Raw genomic sequence first — 14,154 nt, 5'->3', positions numbered from 1 at the left:
CAAACCCTATCAAGAAAATGTCACGTTTTAATATATCTAAGAAACAAGGGGCGCCTGGGTGGCTCAGTCGGTTAAGCGTCTGCCTTCGGCTCAGGTCATGATCCCAGGGTGCTGGGATTGAGTTCCGCATCGGGCTCCCTGCTCTGCGGGGAGCCTGCTTCTCCCTCTCCCTCTGCCCCTCCCCCTGCTTGTGCTCTCTCTCTGTCTCTCTCTCTGTCAAATAAATAAATTTTATATATATATATATATATATATATATATATGAGAAACGAAAAGCATGTACTACAATTTTAAGAAGTTCTTCCAAAAATGTGTGAAAGTGGGGCGCCTGGGTGGCTCAGTCGTTAAGCGTCTGCCTTCAGCTCGGGTCATGATGTCAGGATCCTGGGATCGAGCCCCGCATTGGGCTCCCTGCTCAGCGGGAGGCCTGCTTCTCCCTCTCCCACTCCCCCTGCTTGTGTTCCCTCTATCGCTGTGTCTCTCTCTGTCAAATAAATAAAAATCTTTAAAAAAAAAAAAAATGTGTGAAAGATAAGAATGCTGATATTTAAAGGCCCAAGTATCAACTGGTCCTTTAGCCACAAACTTCATTTTACTCCACACACTGCCACGTCATCAGGTATCACATCAACTATTCTACAACAAATAGCAGTGCTAGAAGATAAATTCCCTTAACCAACTGAGCCACCCAGGCGCTCCAAACTTTTTAAATTTTATTTTATTTATTTATTTGACAGAGAGAGCGAGAGCACAAGCAGGGGGAGCGGCAGGCAGAGGGAGAAGCAGGCTTCCCGCTGAGCAGGGAGCCCGACACGGGGCTCGACCCCAGGACCCTGAGATCATAACCTGAGCCGAAGGCAGACGCTTAACTGACTGAGCCACCCAGGTGCCCCAAGCTTTTTTTATTTTTAATGGAAGTATAGTTGACATACAATATTATATTGCATGGACATTCTGAGGAGCCCAGAAGCCTTTTGCATGGTTAGAGGCTGCCAAGTCTAACCTACATAGCCTGGTCTGTCCAACCACCAAAGCAGAGTAACCACTTGAATGTAAAAACAGGTTCACTTTAAAAGATTTTTTTTTAAACAATTCTACTGAGGGGGCACCTGGGTGGCTCAGTCATTTGAACGTCTGGCTCTTGATCTGGGCTCAGGTCATGATCTCCGGGTCCTGGGACGGAGCTCGTATCGGGCTCTGCACCCAGCGGGGACTCTACTTGAGGATTCTTTCTCTCCCTCTCCCCCGCACCCCGCTCACGCACTCACTCCCTCTCTAAAATAAATGAACAAATCTTTTAAAAGTAAATAAATAAGACAATTTTATTGCGGTATAATCTGCATACCATAAAATCCTCCCCTTTTATGTGTACAATTCAGTAATTTTTAGTAAATTTACCAAGTTGTACAAAACATAATCCAGTTTAAGAACATTCCCATCACCACAGTAACATCCCTGGTGCCCACTGGCAGTCACTCCCTTTTCCTACCTCCGGCCCCAGGCAACCAGTCATCTACTTTCGAGCTCTATGGATTTGCCTTTGGGGGACATTACGTTGTCTTGTGTGTCTTTGAGGTTCATCTACCCTTCCCTTTTCATGTGAAATCTAGCCAGTACTCGGGGACTGCAGTGCTGCACACCACAGTTTAATGCTGGGATGGGTGTGAGGCTGGGGAAGAGCTGGAGAAAGCACAGAACGTTCTCCACAAATCACTGTTCAATGAATGCCATATGACGTGACTAGCCTAAATGAAATGAAGCCTCAGAGCACTTCTACCAAGTCTGTCAAATGCACGAAAGATAAATGAACACCCACAAAAGAGAGATATAGGAGAAACTTACAAATATTAGGTTTGAGCTATACAAATACCAACAACTCAACAGTTCTAAAAACTCCTGGAACAGAAAAAAGACATTAGTGGAAAAACTGGTATAACCCAAATAATGTCTGGAGTTCTAGTAACAGAACAAAACTGGCTTCTTAGTGTTGACAAATACACTATGGTGAAATAAGATGTTAACAATGGGGGAAACTGTCTTACCTTCACAACTTTTCTGTAATTCTAAAACATTCCAAAATAGATGTGTATTAAAACCAACCAACCAACCACTGGTTTGCATTCATCCCATGCCTATGACGATCTCCTGAAGCAAACGTGGAAAAAACAGCACTACGGAGAAAACGACCGCACATCAGCAGCACTCTAATTACAGCATTCGTATAATGGTAAATATCAAGAGGCGATCTAAATGGTCAGAACCAGAGGACTATTTACTGAACGATGGCACAGCTGCCCGGGGGCGGCCTACGGCTCCAACAATCAGAACGTGGGTGATGGAAGCTACATGGAAGCAGCACATGAGTGATGACACCTCGGCTGGTTGCAAATAACAGAAACCGCAGTTCGACCAGCTTTGAAGGATAAGTAGACGTTGCCATTTCACATTTCATATAAGAAAAGGTGCTGTAGGTAAGTAGCTCTAGAACCTTCAGTCAGCCACCACCCACCTTACCAAGGATGCGGCCTCTCCCCAATGCCACCCTCAGCTTCTCAGCCAGCTCCCTCCTGGGTTTTGTGGCAGCTCTGAATTTGGGTGGAGACAGGACATCAATCAGCAGGGAGAGGAGTTCCTTCCATGTAGGTCCATGGGAACAAAGGGCCTTGTCCTCAACTGTGCCTGTCTCACACCTCCCCCTGTGCTCAGTGCACAGCTCTGGGCTGTGTGCTCCTGCCCCAGCCAACCGCAGGCCTAGCTGCTCTAGGACAGGCTCAGAGCGGCCTTAGACGCCACTGATATCTGGGGCCAAAGCACCGTTCATTGTGGCAGGGGCTGTCCTATGCATGGTAGGACACTTAACAGCATTCCTGGCCTCTACCTCCTAAATGCCAGTTGCACCCCATCCCCAACCCCCAGTTACGACAATCAAAAATGTCACCAGACGTTGCCAAATGGCCCCGGGGCGGGGGGTGGGGGGAGAGGGGGACAGAATCGCTCCTAGGTGAGACCCACTGGCTTTGAGCAAGCAGGACTTCGCCAGGAGCTGCAGAGAGGGTCACATCCCCTGAGTCAAGACAAGGGTGGCCACGCCAACAAAATGTGGGCTCTGAAGCTGACAAAGAGGACCGCTCTTGAGAACTCTAGAATATATGAGAAAAACGAAGTGAAATACAGAAATACACAAATACGTAAAACCTGTTTCTAAATGCATAATTGCATTCAACATTTATTGAGGACCCACAATGTGCTCGGTACTGTGTAGAAAAAGCAGAGTAAAATCTAAGTAAGTTAAAGGAAAGGAAATGGTTTAAATTAAAAAAAACAAAACAAAAAACTGTAACTGCTTGGTCCCTTCATTCTCTGATCTCTTTTTTTTTTTTTTAACTTTTTATTTTGAAACAATCATAGATTCACAGAAAGTTGCCAAGAAATGTATGGGGAGTGTCCTCCACCCAGTCTCCCCCCAGGGTCACATCTGGCATAATAACCACGGCACAAAGCCCGACCAGGTAACTGACCCTGGTACACGCCACACAGCTTCCTCGGAGTTCCCGCTGTGTGAGCGGCTGTACATATCATGTACTAGTTCCAGGCCGTTTCATCACATTTGTAGCTTCCATAACCACAATCAAGATCTAGAAATATCCCACTACAAGCCTCCCTCGAGCGACTTTCAGAGCCACATCTACCCCTGCCCCCCATCCCTAACCCTTGGCAACTACTGATCTGTTCTCCATCTCTCTAACGTTATTTTAAGAACGCTATATAAACAGAATCATACCAATTTCCTTCTGTGTGTTGTGTTGCCTGGAATCATATGGTGGTTTGGGGTTTGACTGCCTCTCAGTTTGTTCTGACAAGGAACGGGCTAATAAAGGGCTCTCCCTATTAACACTGGTCTCAGAGGGTCTTTTCTGCACCTCCAGGTCTGCGAAGGGGGATGTGGAAGGGTAGGGAACAGTCGGATTTCTTCTTTCCATCTGCATGTTCTGAGCAGGCACATATGTGCACACATACAATTCCCCTAATGGGCCTTTAAAGCCCACTGAAGTTCATAAAGTACAGGTGGGGGGGAGCATTTACCCAGGAGCACAAAAGAACGAGTCCCTTACTCAAATTCTCCCAGGAACTAAAGCTTTTTGTAGCTTTAAGCCTTAGCTTTTTTTTTTTTTTTAAGATTTTATTTATTTATTTGAAAGAGAGAGGGGGAGCACAAGCAGGGGAAGGGGCAAAGGGAGACAGAGAAGCGGGCTCCCTGGGGCTCAATCCCAGGACCTGGGATCATGACTTGAGCCCAAGGCAGATGATTAACCAACTGAGCCACCCAGGTGCCCCCCTAAACCTTAGCTTTTTAACTGTGTATTCTTTCCAGCTTTACTGAGATATAATTGACATATAATATTGTGTAAGTTTAAGGTATACAATATGACGATTTGATACTCATATTGCAATATGATTACCACCACAGCATTAACTAACACCTCTACCACATTACATATTTACCATTTTCTTTTTGTGCTGACAATATTTAAGATCTACTCTCTTAGCAATTTGAGGATACAATACAGTACTGTTAACTATAATCACAATGCTGTACACTGATCCCCAGAATTAAATGTGTATTTTTTTTTATTAAGATTTTTTATTTTTTATTTTTTTTTTTTTTTGACAGAGAGAGACACAGCGAGAGAGGGAACACAGGCTGGCGGAGTGGGAGAGGGAGAAGCAGGCTTCCCGCGGAGCAGGGAGCCTGATGTGGGGCTCGATCCCAGGACCCTGGGATCATGACCTGAGCCGAAGGCAGACGCTTAACGACTGAGCCACCCAGGCGCCCCTTAAATGTGTATTTTTAATGAAAATCTTTTTTTTCTTTTTTTTCCATAAGGAGAGAGAAACAGAGAGAGAGCACTGGGGGTGGGGGCAGAGGGAGAGGGAGAGGGAATCTTAAGCAGGCTCCCCAACACGGGGCTCAATCTCACGGCCCCGAGATCATGACCTGAGCCGAAACGAAGAGTCGGATGCTTAGCTGACTGAGCCACCCAGGTGCCCCTAATGAAAATCTTTCTAAATGTGGTTATTTTCCTGCCTCCTTAGTCTTAATTTACATATTATTTAAATGATCTAATCTAACTATCCCTGGTTGTCTTACAACAGATACAACATCCTTTTTGAAGACGTTTCTACAGAGGGGTTCCTTGACTAAAACGTCCCCACTGGCTTTTATGATCCCGAGCCCCTTTCCTCTAGGTGGTTAGACTTCCCACTGGGGTCTTCGGGTCTTACCCTGGGCCCCACCCCCTGCACGCCCACTGACCGACGGTTACCTTAATGAATCCTGTATTCTAAGATCTGGGGTCAGCAAACATTTTCTGTAAAGAGCCAGACGGTAATATTTTCAACTTGGTGGGCCACACAGTCTCTGCCCAGCAACTTAAGTCTGTCCTTGCAGTCAGTTATAGCTCGAAAGCAGCCACAGCATGTGGACCTAAGCTCCAATAAAACTTTATTCACGGACACTGAAATGTGAATTTCACAAAACACTACTCTTCTTTTTATTCTTCTTCAGCCACTTAAAAATGGAAAGCCCATTCTTCTCCTGCAGGCTGGATAAAAGCAGGCGGTGGGCTGGGTCCGGCCTATGGGCTACTGATGGCCAACCCTGTCCTAGGATCTCCCAGGGCCAGCCATGATGCTCGGGAAACAATTTACACAGAAACATTGGTTCATCGACTAACAAGTATCGTCATCCTCCTTATCTGTGTGAGAAAATCTAGGCACAGGGACATTCAGGGCCTTGCACGGCTGCGTGGCGCGGGGTGGGGGGGGGCAGGAGCTTGGCTGGGGCGTCGGTCTCTGGCCTGAGGGCTGCCCCGCCGCGCCCCCCCCTCCCCGCGGGCAGCACGCTGGTAACCACTGGGGCGCTGGCTTCTTACTCCGCAGACGCTCTCTCTGCTTCCCCGGCGGCGTTTGCAGCTCCTTGAGGAAAAGGGCTGCGTGATGTTCGTTTGTTATTCTCCGTGGCACTCGGCACAGGCGTAGCATCTAGATTATTAAAAAGTCTTACTCCATATTAGTTTTTTGGCTCCCCATCCCTAATGATAAAAAGAAATGTGGAAGATTTTATACTTCTCTCTTTCTCAAAGGAACGAATCAAAGGCTAAGTTAAGGAACAAACGAAAAGCTGAACTCTCTTTTTCTGGATGGTCAATTGATTTTTCGGAGAGTGTGCCGGCTGCTCCCATGGGCACAGTTCACACAGCTGCCCTCGGGTAGGATCACGTGAGGGAACGTCCCTGTATTAAACCAAAAGCAGAAGCATAAAACCAGACCCCTACAATGGGGATGAACCTCGAAAACATTAGGCTAGACGAAAGAAGCCCCACACAAAAGGACACATATCCCACGATTCCATTTAGATGGAGCGCCCAGAATTGGCAAAGCCAGAGAGAGCGAAAGCGGCCTGGGGGGGTGGGGGGGGCCAGGGGCTGTGGGGAGGGGGAAACGGGGAGTGGCTGCTTCATGGGGACGGGGTTTCCTTCGGGGGTGAAGGAAATGTTCTGGGACTGGACAGAGGGGGCGGGTGCACAACACTGTGACCACTAAACGCCACGGAGTCGCTCACTTTTTTTTTTTGTTAAAGATTTTATTTATTTATTTGACAGAGATACACAGTGAGAGAGGGAACACAAGCAGGGGGAGTGGGAGAGGGAGAAGCAGGCTCCCCGCAGAGCAGGGAGCCCGATGTAGGGCTCGATCCCAGGATCCCGGGACCCTGGGACCATGACCTGAGCCGAAGGCAGACGCTTAACGACTGAGCCACCCAGGCGCCCCACGGAGTCGCTCACTTTAAAATGAGTAATTTTGTTATGTGAAATTGACCTCAGTAAAAAAAAATTTTCAAGAATGGTGGTAGATCTGTATATTCCAATAGTGGAAAGAGCACCCAGACATATTAAATGAAAGTGTCAAGTCACGGGGGAAAACAAGTTGACAGTATGATCCCACTTATGTAAAATCCCAAGACAGAGGTCCAGCTTTATGCACATGTATCTAGGTAGAGTGTAGAGAAGGGACGAGAAGGACACACAGCAAGCTGTTATGGGAGGTTCCCTCTGGGAAGGGGCAGATGGGGATTTCCATGTGTTCTGCATATTCACGCACTGTTTCCTTCTCATGTGGCAAGAATGCTTCAGTGGGTTCCCCGTGTCATAGAAAAAACACCCCAGGTCCCTGTGGACCTGAACATTTCACAGGGCAGCTGTGCACGGGAGCCCAGCGCCAAGCGAGCACTGAGAGTTGCCATGATGCCAAACCATGAACTTGCACGGAGTTTCCCGCTGCTTCGGCTGCGTCCGTCAGTTGATCAGTCATACGAAGTGCATTACTTCACAAACGAGTCCCACAGGCTTCGGAAGGACGGCATCCCCCCGTCCTTAAAAACGTCCGTTTTCTCTGAGAAGCGGGCCAGTGTGCGTGAGGGGCATTTCTGGACGAGAGAGGCTGGAGGCGGGGCGCAGACGTGTGCGGCGGCAGCCAGGCCACCCCCGCACTGGTCTCGGGGGGCCAGGCCCCAGCACGGCCCGTCGGGCCACCAAGCCCCGAGCTCCCCCATTGCAAGCCCTCACGGGCTTCACCTAGGCTCGGCCGTCCGTCCCAGGCTAACGGACACTGGCCTGCATGAACGGACACCCGGGGAAGAGGGCAAGGAAACACGCTCCCTAGGGCCGGAGAAGCAGGTCCCAGGCGGTCCGCACCCGAGAGCTCTGTTACAGCTCCGCGGTGCCCAGCACGGGGCAGAACCGCAAACGTCCGCCTCAGATCAACATCGGAACCCCGCACTGAGTCGTGACGCCTTCTTTAGAAACCGGAATCTCCTCGGGGCTCGTGCTAGGGAACAGGATCTGAAGCCTGAAACGCGGGGCTCCCCGGGCACCACGTGCAGAGGGCCCTGGGGCTCTGGGGGACCCCTGGCGCCCGGGAGAGGCCGGCTCCAGCTACCGGGGAGCCAGACCAAGCAGCAAGCGAAGGAGAACAGACAACAGCTGATCGGAGCCGCCCAAGAGCTCGTGTCGCTCACGGGCCACACGAGGCCGTGTTTACATTCTGTCACTGTAAACACGGGAACGGTCAGGTTTCTGGGAGGAGAACAGCTGGAGTGGACACAGTGCAATTCGAGCCACGCCTGCTTCCTCTACTCCGCACGGAACACCTGGACGAGGGCGCGCTTCGGGGCGGCCTCCCAACCGTGCCCTAGCCACGCAGCCGAGCGGCACTTGGCAATGAAAAGGCCCGAAGCGCTGACTACACTGCGACGCGGGCGGACCGCGGAGAGATCACGCTGAGCAAAATAAGCCGGACACAGGGGGCCACAGAGTGTATGATGCCACTTAGATGAAATGTCTAGAACAGGCAACTCTACAGAGAAAGCACACGAGCAGTGGCCAGGGGCTGAGGGGGGGTGGGGAGTGACTGCTAATGGCTCTAGGGTTTCTTTCTGGGGTGACGGGAAAGTTCTGGAATTAGACAGTGGTGATGGTGGCACAAGCCTGTGAATATACTAAAAACCACTACATTGTGCACTTTAAAATGGTACATTTCATGCTATGGAAATCTTATCTCAATTTTTTTTTAAGTGAGGATAATTTTCAGGGCGAATCCAGCTGATCCATACACTCAGAGGCCTCCCCCACGGTGGAGACGGCCGCCTTCCCGTGGGACAGGGCTCCTAGCGGCAGAAAGAGCTCATCCGGCCCGGTGGCTCTCTGGCGTCCTGACGGAGCTGCACGCGGCCTGCAGAGGCCGTACTCACCTTGCAGGGCTCTGTCTCCCAGGCGCCGAGGCTCGTACATCACAGCCGCTCAGAAGCTCTCCAGCCTGGCGCGATGGCCGGCCCACCCACCCAAGTGCAGGGCTTGCTGTCTGGGGGCTGCCCTAGCCTGCTCCCTTTCTCCTTCCCTCTCGTTTCCTTAGCCCCTTGAGCTTTAAAGAAATAAAAAAAGAGGACCCGCCCTTTAGAAGACACTGGAGATTCCACAGCTGCACAAGCACCCTTTGAAGACGCCCTCACCACGGCGAGGTGTGAAAGCCCCACGGGGCAGGGACCTGTCTGCTGGCGCTCACCGCTGGAGCCGAACCCTGGAGGAGCACCTGGGACGGAGGGGCTGTGCAACCGTTGTGGAAAGAATGAATGAATGAATGAATGAATGAACAAATACACAGAGGCAGGATACTTAAAAGTGGGTGGGGTTTGGGCAGCTGAGTGGCATACCAGGAAGAGTACCGGGTCCCAGCCAGAAGACTCCGCTCCAGTCCCTGTCCTTCCAACTGCCAGCAGGACGTCCCCATAGCTGTGGCCTGCACTGCGAAATGAGGAGCTTGCACAAGACAGTCCAAGCACTTCCAACTCCCAAGCTGAGGGTTCCAAGCCCTGCGTGGTCTTGCCCAAGTCTCACCTCCCTCACACAAAGATGCTGGCTCAGTGAAATTGACCTCAGTGATTCCGAACAGCCCTCGGGCACTTCCTGCCTCCAGCACTTTCTTCACATTCCTCCTTCTTCTCCCCAGCTCCCAGAAAGCCCAGGAGAAACCCTCAACGGAAGAAATCAATGGAAGACACCCGGCACCCCGACTCAAATGAGCCCTCCCTCCTTTTCTCAGAAGCCATCACCACCTCGTGACCACTGTCTTCATTTTGTACGTCTGTCTCCCAACTCCCAGAAAACCTGGGTCTCCATCCGCCTTCCCAGAACACAGGAGGCCAACAATCTCTGTAAATATTTCTTCATTTTACTGGATTTAAATGGGAGTAACTGAATTCAGGAGAATTTAACTGTGCTTTAATCCATCAGAGTAATTTTACTGAATGTATTGGAAAGGCAACCAACATTACCAAAGGACCTAGGCTAGAAGAAGCTCACCAGGCTCTCCAGGTGGCTTTTAACATTTAATGCCCGACCCGCGGGTTCCTGAAGCAGAACCTACCAGAGAAGGTGGAACACGTTATTTCCACTTCCAAAATCAGAGTGAAAAGGGAGGAAAGGAAACAGAGATTTCTAAACATCCGGGATCTATTTTCAGAAATGACTTTTCCATTCACTTTTCTTTAAAAAAAAAAAAGATACTAGGCCAAGAATAGACCAAGAAATGATTGTTTATCATCTAAATGGACAAAGATTCTTCCAGGAGCCCACCCCTTACGGCCTTAAAAGCAAGACACTCCCCCATGTTCATACAAACAGTACCAATAATCTTTAAAATATGAAAAACGGAGAAATCATTGTCTGTTTATCAGAAAGTTTGTATAATCCAGAAATAGAGTCTGTGGAGTAAATATAGTAAACCTCCTATTAATTAATACTAAATAAAGGTCACAAGAAGGTGGCAATGATGTCATCCGGCTCTGTTATATGGGGCTCCGGCCTGGCAAATTCCCAAACCATGGATTGTTTTCTCCATAAAACAACAGCCTGTTCAAAGGAATGTTAATATACCACAGAATTTCTCCAATTGGAGGTCAAATCCCATCTCGAGAACAAATGGGTCCCTAAAAGTTTATGTCATGATATAATCTGGGCCGTCCACCACCATCAGGATTATTTATATTCTGCTTTGATCTCAAATGTGATATGGTCCACCATCCTTAAGCTGCTCGAGGTTGGCATTCCAGTATTGTAATCTCAACTGAGCTCCAAGAAGCAGAACATGAAGTTTCAATCACTCAGCCCATCTACAGGGTAACATCAACACAATCGCACAAGAAGCACACATATACACAACTGTCAAAGGCACTAAATTCTTCCAAAGGAGGTAAATATGTTCTTCCCATGTTTTCTGCCTAAACAGCAAATATCTTTGTATAGAGTGGTCATTGAACTCCGAACTAATATACGTAGAATACATACATGTAACTAATGGAAACCACACAAGACTCACCCAAAGAAACTACCAGCCATAGAAACAATCAACTTTATATTTTTTTAACAAGGTCTTTGGGTACGATTCGCAGGAAACTATGAAAATTATACAGACAGTACTGATCTGCAGAGATAGTGAATTGAAGCCTAAGGCGGGTCCAAAATCAAACCAAGAAAACTTTGTTTTGAAAATACTGAGATTTTTTTTATACATCTGTAGCCACATCTGTAAAGATTATTTCCTTAGGCTTGCAACCTTTTGGCTGTGACCTGAGAAAGAAATTACAACTCCAGTAATTCACCAACACACCCTGAGCTGCCAATATCAAATGTTGTTAAACACAACATTGAATGGAATCACTATAAAACTCTATAAGAGGGGCGCCTGGGTGGTTCAGTCGTTAAGCGTCTGCCTTTGGCTCAGGTCATGATCTCAGGATCCTGGGATCAAGCCCCGCATCAGGCTCCCTACTCTGCGGGAAGCCTGCTTCTCCCTCTCCCACTCCCCCGGCTTGTGTTCCCTCTCTCCGTCAAATAAATAAATAAAATCTTTAAAAATAAATAAATAAATAAAACTCTATAAGAGATTATTTACAACCCTTGGCCCTCAGTTACTTTGCTTACAGGAGCATACCTTACGCTATTATAGCTTTTACTAAATTGTATATGAAATAATGGTTTAAGTCAGCAACAATTTTCGCCTCACCTACTACATTCATTTAGTCCTTCCTAATTTCATTTTCTTTACAAACCTATTTATTTATTTATTTATTTATTTATTTGCCACTCTCCTATCAGTTCTCTGGAAGCTGGAGAAAGTCCCTGAACACCGTCTTCCAGTTGTGTGAATTAAACACAACTCAAAAAGGGTTTTAACTGTCAGATGCACATGGAGAAAATGTGTTCCGACAAACAGTTTTTTCCATATAATAAAAATCAGTTACAACTTAAAAGGATAATCAGTCACCCATAAAAATCGGCAAGGTTCTGTTTTGAAAGAGGAAGAAGAATGGCTATTACACCATTCGCCATTTACACCCTTCTGTAGACTCCACTTAAATGTTTGTGGCTTGCTGAGCATTCCATACATATTTCGGGCAAGGTATTATGGGAGCTGAAGTACAAGCTGTCCCCTGCTGAATTTTCACTCACTATAAAAACAATGTCCCATAAAAGTATACACATGTTTTTACTTTATAAAAAATGTAAAATATGCGCTTTTGTTCACTCTATCAACACTTTTAGCATTAGAAATGGGACTTTCAAAAAATCTCTAACGTAAGTGATGTCTGAAAAGGGTGAAAATGTCATTCAGTAACACAAACAGATTTCTGGAAAAAAGAACATAGGAAACGTATATGAAACACACAGAAAGGAAGATTCTACAAGCTGACTCCTGTGGGGTCTGCTCACCTATGTCCTGGGTCATACCATTAAAATGGAAAGTTGCACATTTATATTTTTCATCTTGAATCCCCACTGCAATGTAACCACAACTGTTTTATATTACTCTCATAAAATGAGCCTTAGCCTTTTCTAAGCCAAACAGGATTTTTAATTGGTTCATTTTCCAGTTGTTTGGGTTTTTAACAGACATACAGCATAAAAGGGCGCTCCATTCCAAGCAGTTCTACCAATTCCAGAACCATCCAAGGCTTGATCAAACAGCTGTGGCTCTAGCCTTTGGTTAAAATTATTATATGATCTCACCTGATTTTCAAAATAACTAAGCATCTTTTTAACCCATAAAACTGCTAGGACTTATCTAAGTTTCTGGGTCCAGAAGTTAGCTGTGTTCAGGGAGAATGTCAGGGAAACACAATCATTTTGCTTTGTTTTGTTTTTCCCTATCTGAACCCAGAGAGATCCTTCAAACAATAATCCAACAGCTTCCCTCCTCCAAAGTTTATTTTCAAACGCCAGGGCCATGCAGCGCCGCCTTTCCTGTGCAGGTAAGGAGGACGCAGGAGCAATGTCATCACACTGAGCCTTTTCAAGTCTTAAAATCACTGGGAAGCCTGCAGCATTTCCTTTCTGGAACCCAGGCCCAGCGCAGGGATAAGTTGCTCCCGACAGAACAAGATATCAGGTAACCACTAGAAACACTTGGTTTCAACAGAATTCCCAATTACACACACACACACACACACACACACACACACACACACACAAGCATCTCTCCAAAAAAGCAGAACCACTGAAACCAGCCATCACACAGAAAGTTAAGGAAAAGCATCATTACACGAACTTAATTAAATGCAATCTGGTAGTGCTAGAAGATTCCATTTTTTACTCCATGGGATATAGTCACATGAATAATAAGACAACTTAGCGCCCTATTCACATCTTGCACAAAAAGGAAACCTGAAATTCAACTCTTGTTTTTCGTTTACTCCAAAAGCATATGGGTCTAATCATATTCCATTCTGGCTGCAGTACACTAGGCTATTTCAATCAGAATTTTAACTCAGTTTTGAAAAGGCGCTAAAGAGCAACCATCATAGTCTGGGAGCAGGCTCTCCCAACTCCAAAAGAACTGGAAATCCCTGCAGTGGCCCATCTGGCACCAGTCTTTGGATGGAAACTAGGCTGAGCCTGCCAGACAAGGAACCCACACCACGAAGCTGGAGCGCACGTTTACGCTCCAAGATGACAGCTCATCTGGCCACCGCGGGGCCGGGGGCGGTGGGCCGCTGAGGCCCGGGAGGGATGGGCGAGGCCGCGGCGGAAAAAGGAAAAGAGGGCCATCCGTCAGCCCTGGGAGAGGAAATTCCAGGCGCCCAGCTTCCAGGCGCCGGTCAGCGGGTGACGTGAGGGAACCAAGTCACTGTGTCGGCCCCGCAGCGGGGGCCGGGAGGCGGCCGGGGCTCCGCACTCCGGGGGCTCGAGGCCGGAGAGGGGGCGCCTCCATCCTCGTCCAAGGCCCCAGGGTAGGGGCGTGCGGCGCCCGGATCGTGGCCGGGGCCCCGAAGACACGCGATCTTCGCCCAGACCCGGAGGCCTCCCGGCGTCCTCGATCCCCTCCCAGAGCCCAAGGGATGGAGCGCCCGGATCCCGGCCCCGGTCCGCGGCCCCGCCCTTACCGGTCGCGGGGGTCGATCCACGACGTCTGGCGCGTGTTGTGGTCGATGTAGAAGACGCGGCCGTCGTAGTCGCGCGCCTCCTCCCAGCCGGCGGGTAACGGCAGCTCGGCGCTCTCCCGGGCCCGCGGCGGCGGCGGCGGCGCGGAGGGCGCGGGGGG

At 48.4% G+C, this 14,154-nt stretch overlaps 1 protein-coding gene across 1 annotated transcript in view; it reads right to left on the bottom strand.

Annotated features, from left to right (window-relative positions):
• Positions 1-14,134, bottom strand: part of WWC3 (WWC family member 3) — a 114,506-nt gene extending 100,372 nt beyond the window's left edge. The window contains exon 1 of the mRNA XM_032391100.1: positions 13,997-14,134. The gene's annotated coding sequence lies outside the window, so the exon portion shown is untranslated. The remainder of the gene's footprint in view (positions 1-13,996) is intronic.
• Positions 14,135-14,154: the final 20 nt, after the last annotated feature.

The sequence above is a fragment of the Phoca vitulina genome, unplaced genomic scaffold (assembly GCF_004348235.1).
Source record: "Phoca vitulina isolate PV1807 unplaced genomic scaffold, GSC_HSeal_1.0 scaffold60, whole genome shotgun sequence".
Taxonomy (NCBI): Eukaryota; Metazoa; Chordata; class Mammalia; order Carnivora; family Phocidae; genus Phoca; species Phoca vitulina.
This window is presented reverse-complemented; position numbering and strand designations above follow the sequence as displayed.